The sequence below is a fragment of the Gymnoscopelus braueri genome, assembly GCF_963280865.1.
Source record: "Gymnoscopelus braueri genome assembly, chromosome: 18".
Lineage (NCBI taxonomy): Eukaryota > Metazoa > Chordata > Actinopteri > Myctophiformes > Myctophidae > Gymnoscopelus > Gymnoscopelus braueri.
In genome coordinates, this window is record NC_137618.1 from 16,103,067 (window position 1) to 16,115,257 (window position 12,191).

Below are 12,191 nucleotides of genomic sequence, written 5' to 3' on the forward strand. Positions count from 1 at the left end.
ACGTTATCATCTCTTCATCTTATATCTATATATATATACATTTTTTAAAAACTGTATCACATCTTATAGAAACTAGATATAAACATAGATCAGTTTGTTTCAAGTCTCAGTTTGTTCATTTACAACCTGTTGCATTTAAAGATCCTGCACAGTCTCTCTTGATACATTTCCACTGGTTAGACAACAATCTGAAAGCCCCAAATCCCCTTCAAATAATGTCATGTCACTGACCATATTGTCTTCCAAACACCAATGCCTTCAAACATCAATCAAAACAGAGTCTCAGGCGTATTATTTTCTCTCATGTCATGTGTATACAAGTACTGATTTTTCTTTAAAAAACCATGAGTCAGACTGTTACCTCTTCAACATGAACTACAGTTTTTGGTAGAGGTTTTTGGCAGAGGCCTCCCCCCTGGCCCATGTATTCCAAGTGCAAACGCTGCAAGAAGTTTCTGACCACTGGAATCTGCCATCAATAACCCTCCACGAGGGTCGAGACTTCAAGAAACTCAGCCTTGTCTCACTTCTCACAAGTTTTCGGCTCTGATTTCAGGCCCCCGCGACCGCAAAATGGCGTCGGGATCCGTCCAGGCCGCTTCAGAAGTGGAAACCTGATTGTTGTTCGCTCTCTCTCTTTTCTCTTCGAGCGCTTACAGAACCTCTGCCCAGCTCCAGTGGTGTGGCACTGGATTCTACCTCAAAACTTGAACCTTTTTTTTGGGGGGAGGCTTCGGCAGCACATTCAGTTCCTCCTCCTCCACAGTGAAAGTGAAAAAAAAATCAGCGTTAATCCTCATGGGATACATTGTCAGATCTGACCCGAGGCCAAGGCCCTTGTCCGTGGCTTTCTATGTAAAATCCCCGTGTTCTTGGTGCAAGGGGTCAAACGTGGGGAAGATTGCAACAGTGCAGATCCCACACTGTCAATTCCTGAGTGTTCACTGGTCTTTATTCTTTATCATGCTCTAGCTGGGCAGAAACCTCTTATCTCCATATTTTGACTTTTTGTGTTTTTTTTCTCGTAAATTCATCATACTACGGCGTCACACAAAAAGCATCAAAAGGAGCAGATCTGTAAGCTCGAAGCGCAAAGCAAAGCGGTGCGTTTCAAGCTTGGGGATCGGCTACTTTTGATGCTTTTGAATCCTGGAAAGTAGTAACAGTTTTGGACATAAGAGGTTTCCACCCGACAGAGAGACGATAGTACTTTCACCTAGAAGCTTTGTCCAGAAAATCTTCATCTCCTTTGGGAAAAGCCGGGACTTTTTGGAATTTTTTAAAAAGGTCTGGGTCATGTCTGGTGATACGTTGTGTTGCCACAAACAAGACGCCAACTTAGGAAAATACCTAATTTATGCTCCGGCGCTCACAGTGGAGCATAAATTAGGCATAACTCCCAAGAAAATAGCTGACCTATACAAGCTCACAACGTGTCACATCCGTGACGCGTTTTGGCGTGCAGGACGCACATTTTTTGGCGTGCATTTTTGTAGCAGTATCGATTGCCCGTTAGGGAATGGATAACATCATCAGTTTTTTACACGGAACGTCCTGTGTCAAACCAATTAGCATACACTCTGATTTACAGCGGTTACACCAGGGCTTCCCGCACTTTTTTTTGCTCGAGACCCAAAAGAGAAATTTAATGTCTCCCCGTGACTCAAACTAATGAAAATAGCATGATCTAAAAGCTCACATAGCTTTTGCTATTTTCACTTCTTTTTTATTTTATTTTTATTTATGGAAGTATTCTTAATACTTAATACATTTGATTAAAATTAAAACTTTTTTCAATAACATTCCATAAGTACATTTTATTTATGGAATTTCATTGAAAAAAGTTTTGATTTTAATTACGTTTATTAAGTATGAAGCATGTTTTGAAGATTTTTTTGAATGTTTTGAAATAACAATAATTAAAAACAAAATGTGGGAAATTAAAAATAAAGGCAGAAATAAAATACTAGCGAACCATAAAAATGGATATGTGACCCAAACATGGGTCCCGACCCCACAGTTTAGGAACCAGTGGGTTCCATTTGTACAATCTCGGAGGTGTAAACGGATAAATGAACACTGAGGATTTGACAGTATAAGACGTAAGTCTCCTAACCCGACTGCTGAAATCTTCCACGCTCTGGGAGAAGGCCCTTTTGGTAGGCCGGTCCAACTCGGCAAGGTGTGTCTCTTGCCATATCCTCAGGCTAACACATCTGCCAGTTAGAGTTGGGGTCAGGAGGATGAAATAATGTTTCACAATGACTCCCAAAATCATAATTCATCTCGACAGCGGCATTCTCGCATTAAAAGACTACAAGAATTCCTTTGATTTAACGGTCTGGGAACTTTTCTCTTGGTTCCATTACGTAGCATAATGGAATGAATCAATATTGGAGAAAACATTTTGGATTGCTTGGCTTACACAAAAAGCTGCTCTTCGGGTTACGGTTATAAGTGTTTGGTGGAAGTTTGGCTAAATAAATTTCAGTCAAGTTGTACGGCGATGATGTGATGAAGTCATGTCCCGGGGGTTCTGTTCTTGTTTGTTTCGTTTGTCTCATGTCTTCATGTATTCGCTGGGAGTGAGTAGTATTAAGCTTAATTATAGACTCCACTCGACTGTTAGCTCGTAGATCAACTCGTTTTCACGAGCGACACCGTGTGTATAAATTAGGCTTAAACCTCTGCCAAACAAACTGTGTTTAACCCATGAATACCTGAGGCCGATTAAAAAAGTGTCTTCTAAATCCGGTTTTCTGGAAAACTTATGTTGCTATATCGCTGGTTCTTAGACTTTTTCATGTCGAGGGTTATATGTATTTGGCCGCGGACCCCCGTCTCAAACTATTTTGTTCCAGGGACCCCCAGAAGCAAAGATTTAAAGAGTTAAACATTTTCGCTTTAAAAATCTAAATATATATTCAAAGATTTGCTCAAATGTTCAAGATTTATCAAAAATAGCAGATCTACAGGCGCTATGAGCTTGTATATCTGCTATTTTTTTATAGCCAAAGTATGAAATGTGGTTAAAATGATTGTGATGCTTTATTAACACATTTAGCTGGGGTTCCCCTGGTACCAAAATTGTACTTAAAGGGATAGTTCACCCCCAAAATGACTTTTTTCCTATCGATTAGTCACCCCATGGAGACTTGAATTCATGGATATTTTTTGTTTTTGTCGCATTCCTATTAAAACCAATAATTTGATGACCAGCGGACCGGTAGGCAGCGGTTCCGGTAGGAGACACAAAGCAGACTCTTTGTGTCTCCTACCGGAACCGCGGTCATCAAATTATTGGCTTAGGAATGCGACAAAAACTAATCGATAGGAGAAAAAAATGTCATTTTGGGGGTGAACTATCCCTTTAAAGGTAGGGTAAGTGATTTTCTTTGGTTAAAATAAGTGTTAAATAGCTCTATATTCTGATAGTACTCATTGCTATAGAGTGTTTGTTCAGTAAAAGGAGTCTCCTTGTCTCTCCAGCTCTTTATAAAACAGAAAATGCATTTTCGTTTCAGTTTCAGTTTCATTTCCAATTTTATCCAATCAGGATAGAGAACTCAATCAGGGTATAGATTAAACAAGTGAAAATGGAAGTGATGACACTAAGAAATGAGCAGGCAAAATTTGAACTGGAACATTATAAAAATGAAGCTTAAAAATGGGTACTTTCTCCTGATTGGCTGAGATTTTGACACCTACCGGAAAATGTATTTTCTGTTTATTAAAGAGCTGGAGAGACGGGGAGACTCCTGTTACTGAACAAACACTCTATAGCAATGATTACTATCAGAATATAGTGCTGTAACCTTTTAACAAAATACTTTTTGTTTTAACCCAAAAATATCACTTACCTTTAAGTATAGTACTTGAGTAAATGCACTTAGTTACTTTACACCACAGCTTGGGCCTGCAGAGAACATTAGCTCCAGAGTTCTGTTGTTGGTAGAAACGTGAGCTTCTGTTTCCAGCCTCTTTAAAGCTAATAAGTTCCATATTCCATAAAGGGTTATGTCAAAAATAACCAACTAAACAAAGTGTGTGACAGCAGCATTATGGCATTGGTTCCCCAGGGGTCCTTGAGGGGGCGTGTACCAGGGGGCCCCCAGCTAAATTAGTTTATATAGCGTCACAATCGATTTAACCACTTTAACCATTATTTTATACTTTGGCTATTAGAAAATAGCAGATATACAAGCTCATAGCGCGGCACCCGCGCTATGAGCTTGTAGATCTGCTATTTTAAAAAAAAATCTTGAACATTAACATTGTGCAAATCTTTGAATATATATTCATATATATAGGCCTATATATATATTTATTTATTTTTTAAAGGGAACATTTTAACTAAAATCTGTGCTTCTGGGGGGATCCCTGGCATGAAACATTTTCAGATGGGGGTCCGTGGACAAATACATATCAATTTGGGGGTCCTTGACATGAAAAAGTTTGAGAGTCGGCCTCGGGTCTAAATGGATTAACCCGTTCAATCCGGGTATGCATCTGTGTCATTTTAAGATTTATTTGGCTATTCAAAAATAGCAGATCTACAAGCTCTTGCTATATCCATCAGTGGTGCTCTAACTTTTCCATGCCGCGGACCCCCCCCCAATCTCAAAATAAGTTGTTCCAGGGACCCCCCAGAAGCACAGATCGGAGTTAAAAATGTTCGCTTTAATACACATATTCAAAGATTTGCAACAAAAAAAAATCTCCAAAAAATAGCAGATATACAAGCTCATGACCTTGCATATCTGCTATCTTTGAGTAGCCAAAGAAATCTTAAAATGATGCTTTCCCGGTTTCCTTAATAAAGTTAAACGGTTCTCACCACCTATAACTAGTGTGTGTGTACTCCCTGTTCCTCCTGGTGTTTGTGTTGCACTGCTGTTTGTTTTGTCAGCTGATGTTGAAGCTGAACAGCAGCTCATGGCTCAGACCGACACACTGCTAACATCATGGTGGGAAAACGCCACGGATGATGATGAGCAAAAAGGAAGTGGAGGGGGATGGATACCGGGGCCCACCCGCCCACTCCCCCAGGTGAGCGATGTCATGCAGGCGATCTCGCTACCGGTTCTGTCCAGTAACCCGGGGTTTTGTGGCGGGTCAAGGGGTCACACAGTCCCGAGTTTTTTTTTCTTCTCCCAGTCTCTTTTCAATTCGACTGTTTCTCAAGGTCTGGTTGGGCCGGGTCCACCAGGGGGGGGGTCCCGAATGGACCCTTATGGGTCTGTAACTCTGCAGGCCCCTCTTCCACCAAAAGAACTTCGGTTTCGTTCAAGATTCTTGGAACCTGTGGTGCTTTCATGGAAACGGCCGCGAACCAGCTTGTGTTTCCACCAGTTTTAAAGGAGGCTTTTTTTTTCAGGCTTTATTTGAGGTTGTGAGCTCCCCATAAGAGTGGTCCTGGGGCCCAAATTCATAACGAGCGATGTTGTCCATTTTGGCGGACCCCCACCGCAGTTCCGAAACGGGTGTATACGGGCCGTGGTGTAATCCGGTTATTTATATTGCTAGAAAATACTTTTTTTCTAGTATATATGTGTCTTATAGGACCTCAGGGAAGTCACTGCAGTATTATTGTCACACGAGAGCCACCATAGTGTTGTCAAAGTAGCTTTTGCTGAAATCACGTTTGAAATCTCGTCTCACGAGACTTACGGGTGCTATTGGGGTAGACGGTCTTAATAACCCTGAAGCAGGGGTGAAAAGGGAATATGCACTGCTCCATACAAGTGGATGAGCGAGGATTTCTGGTGCCCTCTCTATTAGTTTTATCTTTATGGGTGTCCTACCCAGAAACTCATATAGGTGCAATATCTCACCATGGACAAGCAGGTATTCCATCTTGGGAAAGGTAATAAAGTTTAGTTGGTCTCCCACCTGGGAGTCCCTGGGTTCAAATTATTTTAACTAAAGACGTATTGTTGGATGAATTTACACTGGATGTTACGCTTTTAACGTGTAATTGTTGCTTCTGACAGGATCACAATGGAAATAAGTCTTTGCACTTTTCACATAAACTAAACTAAACTAACCCAAATGTAGAACTTGCGTAGAACTCTACCTGTGTACTGTTTACTGTATACAGCATGTTTTCTAATCACGCTATATGTGCTGTACGGTGATAGATTGTACACGTATGAAGGAAAAAAAAACTAACAAGATAAAGGTTCTGTTCAAAATGTTATATCGTTCCTGAAATGGCCTTGCAATAAGTTTTTACTGAAAGTTTTATTGTGTGTGCAGTGTTATATGGCTGCCCGAGATTCATTTATAGAGTAAGTCCCTCAGTCAGCTATTAATTTTGGTCGTACATCTTCTCCAAACTCCCATTCTATGCAGTAATTTATTTCTTCATGTTGAGGGGTCAATCTCAGTTCATTTTCTATTAAAAAAAAGAATACAGATGGCCATGCCAGAAGGACAAATGGGTTGATAGGGATATGTTGAGGTTTTTCTTTTCTTTTTTTTTTTCGTCAGCCACTGTTGAGACATACAATAAATTGTAGCCTAACACAGATGAGGTTCAATGAATCAACGCAATATGTTATAGGACCCCCGAAAGGGGCCATATAATACCTCTTACTGAAAAGTTTATTACTTGTACAGTATTAGACGGATGTTGGGCAATCATTTATCCCATTAAAACCGGTAAAGCATTTTTGATTTTTGCGTTGGCTATTCAAATAATAGCAGACGTACAAGCTCACAGTGCGTCACTTCGTGATGCGCTGTGCGCTTGTACATCTGCTATTTTTTGAACATTTTTGAAAAAGTCTTGAAAGTGTGAGAACTAACTGATTTAAAAGGCATTTTATAGAACCGGACTCGGGTCTTAATGGCTTATACAACAACTCCCAGGTGTTGCCTATTAATTCTAGTTGTACATCTTCAGCGAAAAAAGGGAAACCGTGAGCCCTTGGAACCTGCGAAAAAAGTGCATTTAATGCCAGGGAAGTAGTCACAGCGCATTAATGTTAGGCTTTTAAATAATTAAACTTGTATGCTTTGGATGCCGAAACAAAGAAAAGCTTCACTTTGCATCGCGCCGAGGGTGAAAAGATCTTGAGAACCTCTCTCTCTCCTGCTAACATGACGAACGGGGCCGTGTGATGTCTACTGTTGCGGATAATACATTCGCTGCCTGTGCGTTTTTCTCTCCCCTCCAAGATACACTTGACTCGCGTCCAGGAGATGGCGGGATACAGATCCCCGCGGACCTTTGATGGAAATTGATCTTGGCGCGCGCTTTGAGAAGACGCGCTACGGGATTACGACTCTGGGGTCGCGTCATTTTCGCACATGCTCAATTACTGCGTCTGTGTGAACACACAGCGGTGGAGGAAGTACTCTCAGATATTTTATACTTAAGTAAAAGTAGCAATGCCACAATATAAAAATACTCTGTTACAAGTGAAACGGCCTGTGTTCAAAATGTTACTTGAGTAAAAGTAGAAAAGCATTGGCCAAAATATACTTAAAGTACCAAAAGTAAAAGTACTAAAATGTTTGAAAATAGCAGATCTACAAGCTCACAACGCGTCGCGATGCGACGCGTTGTGAGCTTGTAGATCTGCTATTTTCAAATAGCCTTTATATAAAATAGGGCTAAAGTGCTTAATGAATGTTTTGTAATATAATGATTTATATCTGCAAAGTAACTAGTAACTAAAGTTTTCAAATAATTGTAGTGGAGTAAAAGTACAATATTTGCGTCTGAGATGTAGTGGAGTAGAAGTAGAAGTATTGAAAATTGGAAATACTCCAGTAAAGTAAAGATACCTCAAAATTATACTTAAGCGCAGTACTTGAGTACATGTACTTAGTGTACTTTCCACCACCGGTGAGCACGCACTAGCACGCACACACACACACACACACACACACACACACACACACACACACACACACACACACACACACACACACACACACACACACACAGGGCATTCACCGAATACTCGAATATTCGAATATCAAACCGACTATTCGACTATCAAACCACTATTCGATTATTCGATAAAAAAATAAAAAAAATAAAAAAATTTTTTTTTCTTTTTTTCTTTTTTTTTAGATGTTTTTTTTAGTGTCTTTTCTACAGCAGACATGCAGCTGTGAGCTCTGGTGTGACGTCAACTCGCATTTCTTGAGTCGAGTCATCAATGCCATTGAAAAAAAATATATATATATATAAATATATATATTTTTCTATTATTTTATTTTTTATAATCAAATCGATTAATCGAATATTCGAATACTTATAGGTCGAATAATTCGAATACTAAAAATCACTATTCGTGAATGCCCTAACGTCACACACACACACACACACACACACACACACACACACACACACACACACACACACAACAATGGTGATTTTATAAATGCCAATTTATTTGAACTCTAACCCTAAAGCCTGGGTTTAATTGCGAGCTGGTGTCGCAGACACAAAATAGCCGATCGACAAGCTCACCCTGCGTCACGCTGCGTCACGCTGCGATGCGTTTTGAGCTTGTGGATCGGCTATTTTGGGTGTACGACAGCAGCACACGTACACTTTTTTTTTAATTATCATAAAACAGCCATTTTTATTGTGAGAATCAGGTCTTTCTTTTCTCTTATTCTGCTATACTTGTGAGGACATTTGTCTCTCACAAGTATAGTAATACCAGTACACACACACACACACACACACATACACACACACACACACACACACACACACACACACACACACACACACATACACACACACACACACACACACACACACACACACACACACACACACACACACACACACACACACACACACACACACACACACACACACACACACACACACTACTGTACAGTATGCGAACATGGTAAGAGGCTTGGGAAACTGTGAGATGTGAGCATTGCCTTGCTCATATCAAAGATGCAATCCCTAATTTCTTACCCGGGATTCAAACTTGGTTTTACCCCACTTGGGAGACCAAAGTTCTGCTCCGACCATGACAGTATTTCCACTTACTAGGGGGAGTTCTTGTGTTTATGATCTCAGGGCAACCAGTAGGTGTTCTACCTACATTTTTTCAATGGAAGCAACCAACACAGGAGTACTAGATGTAGTATTAACATAAGCGATGCTGTCGGGCAGAAACCTCTCATCTCCATATTTTATCTATTTATTCTCGTAAATGAACGCCCTACTTGTTCATACTACAGCGTCACGAAAAGCATCAAATGCGGCTTCGTGCCACATTTCGAGCTCGTAGATCTGCTACTTCTGAATTTGAATCCTTAAAAGTAACAGTTTTGGAGTTTTGCTCTACCCGACAGAGACAATACAACAGATTTTTTTTCAACTAATTCTTTATCATTAAAGTACGTTACGGATTGCAGCTTTTGAAGTTGTTGCGGTCGAGTATATCGCTTAATGACTTTCGGATGTTCAAACCCTATCAGAAATAAACTGGCCACGTTCTGCACGTCTTCATAGCTTTCATGCTGCCGCTGCTCCTTTGCAAGTATAAAAACGAGAAACGTCAACACCGTTTTGTTTTCAAACCGTTTCTTTGAGGGAGAGTTCTTCATCACTGCAGACCTATTTCTAGTCGCAGTGGAAAGAGTGCTATAGTACGGGATTGTTTGGCTGTGTTTTTGACAGCGCAGAGACGGTGTACCTCCATGCAAACTGGCTGAAATGCGATTAGAAAGGAAGCGTAAGCTGTATTTCACTGGAGGGCACTGCCAAATAATCGGGTGTTATTGCACTCTGGAGAGCGGCCTTTTCACATTAGATTCTCACATTGATGGGAAGGAAAATGTCATACCTCATTATGACACAAGTTCCTTGGTATGAAATTAATGCTTGGGATCCGTTGCGATTTAATCAAATGCATGATAAATTTGTGCCGATTTGTACAATATATATCGTCTCTGTCGGGTGGATGTCCAAAACTGTTACTTTTCAGGATTCCAAAAATATCAAAAGTAGCAGACCTACAAGCTCAATATGCGTTGCTTCGCGCCGCGTTTCGAGCTTGCAGATCTGCTACTTTTGATATTTGTGTGTGACTGTACTGTTGTATGATCAAGTACGGCATTAATGTATGAAAAAACACAAACAGTTAAAATATGGAAATAAGAGGTTTCTGCATCGTTTTAGTTTCATTTAGTGAAAAGAATTGCCACGCACATTTCCCCTCGTCTATCCTAGAGTTTGTTTCGCTTGTCGCCGGTTTTTATGAGTTAGCAGGACGTCGACTGACTTGGAGCAACCCTTTGCTCATGGGAAAGAATTCCGTGGCAAATGGGAGTTCCTCTGTTTTGCAAAGCGCTGAATGGCTTCATAGATTTACTGTAGCCTTGGACCCATTTGTGGCGTCAACTCTGACAGCTATACGCTCGGGGGTTTTCCCCAATGTCCGTCAAACGTCTCCGCACACCACCGTATGGCATAAAGCAACGTCCGGAATCCCTGAGTGGGTGTCCCCGCGGCCTGTCACCATATCACTCTAATTAACCCATTAAGACCGGGAACGCGTCTGTGTCATTTTTAGATTTCTTTGGCTATTCAATAAATAGCAGATCTACAAGCTCATTGCACTGCACCGAGTGCCACGCTATGAGCTTGTAGATCTGCTATTCTTTTTGAAAAATCATGAAAATGTGTGCGAATCTTTGAATTTATGGTAGCACTTTACAATAATGACCCGTTATAAAGCATTTATAAACGTTTATAAGCAGTTTGTAGACTATTAACAAATCATTAACAACCTGTTTGTTGACATTCGTAAATGATTACTAAAACCTTTATAACTGCAGTTACAAATCATTTATAAGGTATTAGTAAGTAGTGAACTAATCATGAATAAGCCATTTATATACATTTGTAAATGATTATTAAATGATTTGTAACTGACGTTATATATACAAGCTATTTGTGGATAAAGAACTAATCATAGACAAACTATTTATATACATTGGTTAATGATTATGAAATCATTTATAATAACATTGTAGAACATTTAAGAATCATTTAAACATTATTTAAAACACATTAAAACATTATTTATACTTTATTTAGTTCATCATTAAATAATGTAATTTAATGTGTAGGAAATCATTTGGAAATGATTCATATAGTGGTATAAATGTAGTTTTTTAGGGAGTTTTTTTTTCATGTTTAGCAAATGATGCGTAAGACATTCGTAAAGAGTATGTAAACCATTTGCAGACGTTATCATGGGCCTGAGCCTAGTTGCTTCTTTTGGGCTTGTTTTCATAGACCTGGCCGCTTGTTTCTTTTGCAAAATCTGGCAACACACTGATTACCTGCATTCCACCTGCAGTAGCCTACTAGGGAGGAAGTGAACAGTGATGCAGTTGCAGACTGGACAGAAATATGTCTAATTCATGTTTTATGTGTTTTAACTGTCTTGTTGCAGGTGATCGAGGTAACATAAAATGGCTAATCTTACACACATGAAGTAGCATTATGACCAGGGGGTATTTTGATGGTGGCCGTTTGTATCCACAATGTTTGTTTTGATGTGTAGGCTAGTGCTTAGCAGTTTAGCTTAGCAGCTAAAGCTAACTTGCACTGGGAGGTGGTGACTGCAGAGGCTCTAAGCTGCTACTCTGTGATTCTGTTGTGATGAATTTCTTTGTTTAAATGTCAGTGTGTGTGCTGTGTCCAAGAGTTGCTACATGTTATATCTTAATACATTGTTTTATACTTTTATACTCTATAACGTTATTTCTGCCACTTTTTGATGTCACATGTTTTACTAATCATTGTTAAACATGAAATAATAATGCATAGTCTTCACTTTACAACAAGGCCCATGATAACGTTTGCAAATGGTCTACATACTCTTTACGAATGTCTTACGAATCATTTATTAAACATGAAAGATAATTCTAGTAATTGTTTGGTGTCTGCATTCATGAAAGCCAGGTAGTTTGCAACAGGTAAGGACAAAGTCACATTAACAGACAGTTATAAATGATGAACTGTCTTCACTTTACTATAGGGCACATAATAACATGTAATAAGGATTTATAGATATTTTAGGAATGTTTTACAAAGCATATGTTAAACATGAACAAACACATTAACAGACAGTTGTAAATTATGAACTGTCTTCACTTTACTATAGGGCACATAATAACATGTACTAAGGATT

General features: G+C 39.5%; 1 pseudogene across 1 annotated transcript in view; it reads left to right on the forward strand.

Moving 5' to 3' along the window:
* LOC308106269 (kelch domain-containing protein 3-like) overlaps nt 1-12,191 on the forward strand; it is a 137,709-nt pseudogene that overhangs the window by 19,420 nt on the left and 106,098 nt on the right. Inside the window, exon 3 of the transcript in view lies at nt 4,910-5,049. The product of the transcript in view is annotated as a kelch domain-containing protein 3-like (transcript). The remainder of the gene's footprint in view (nt 1-4,909; nt 5,050-12,191) is intronic.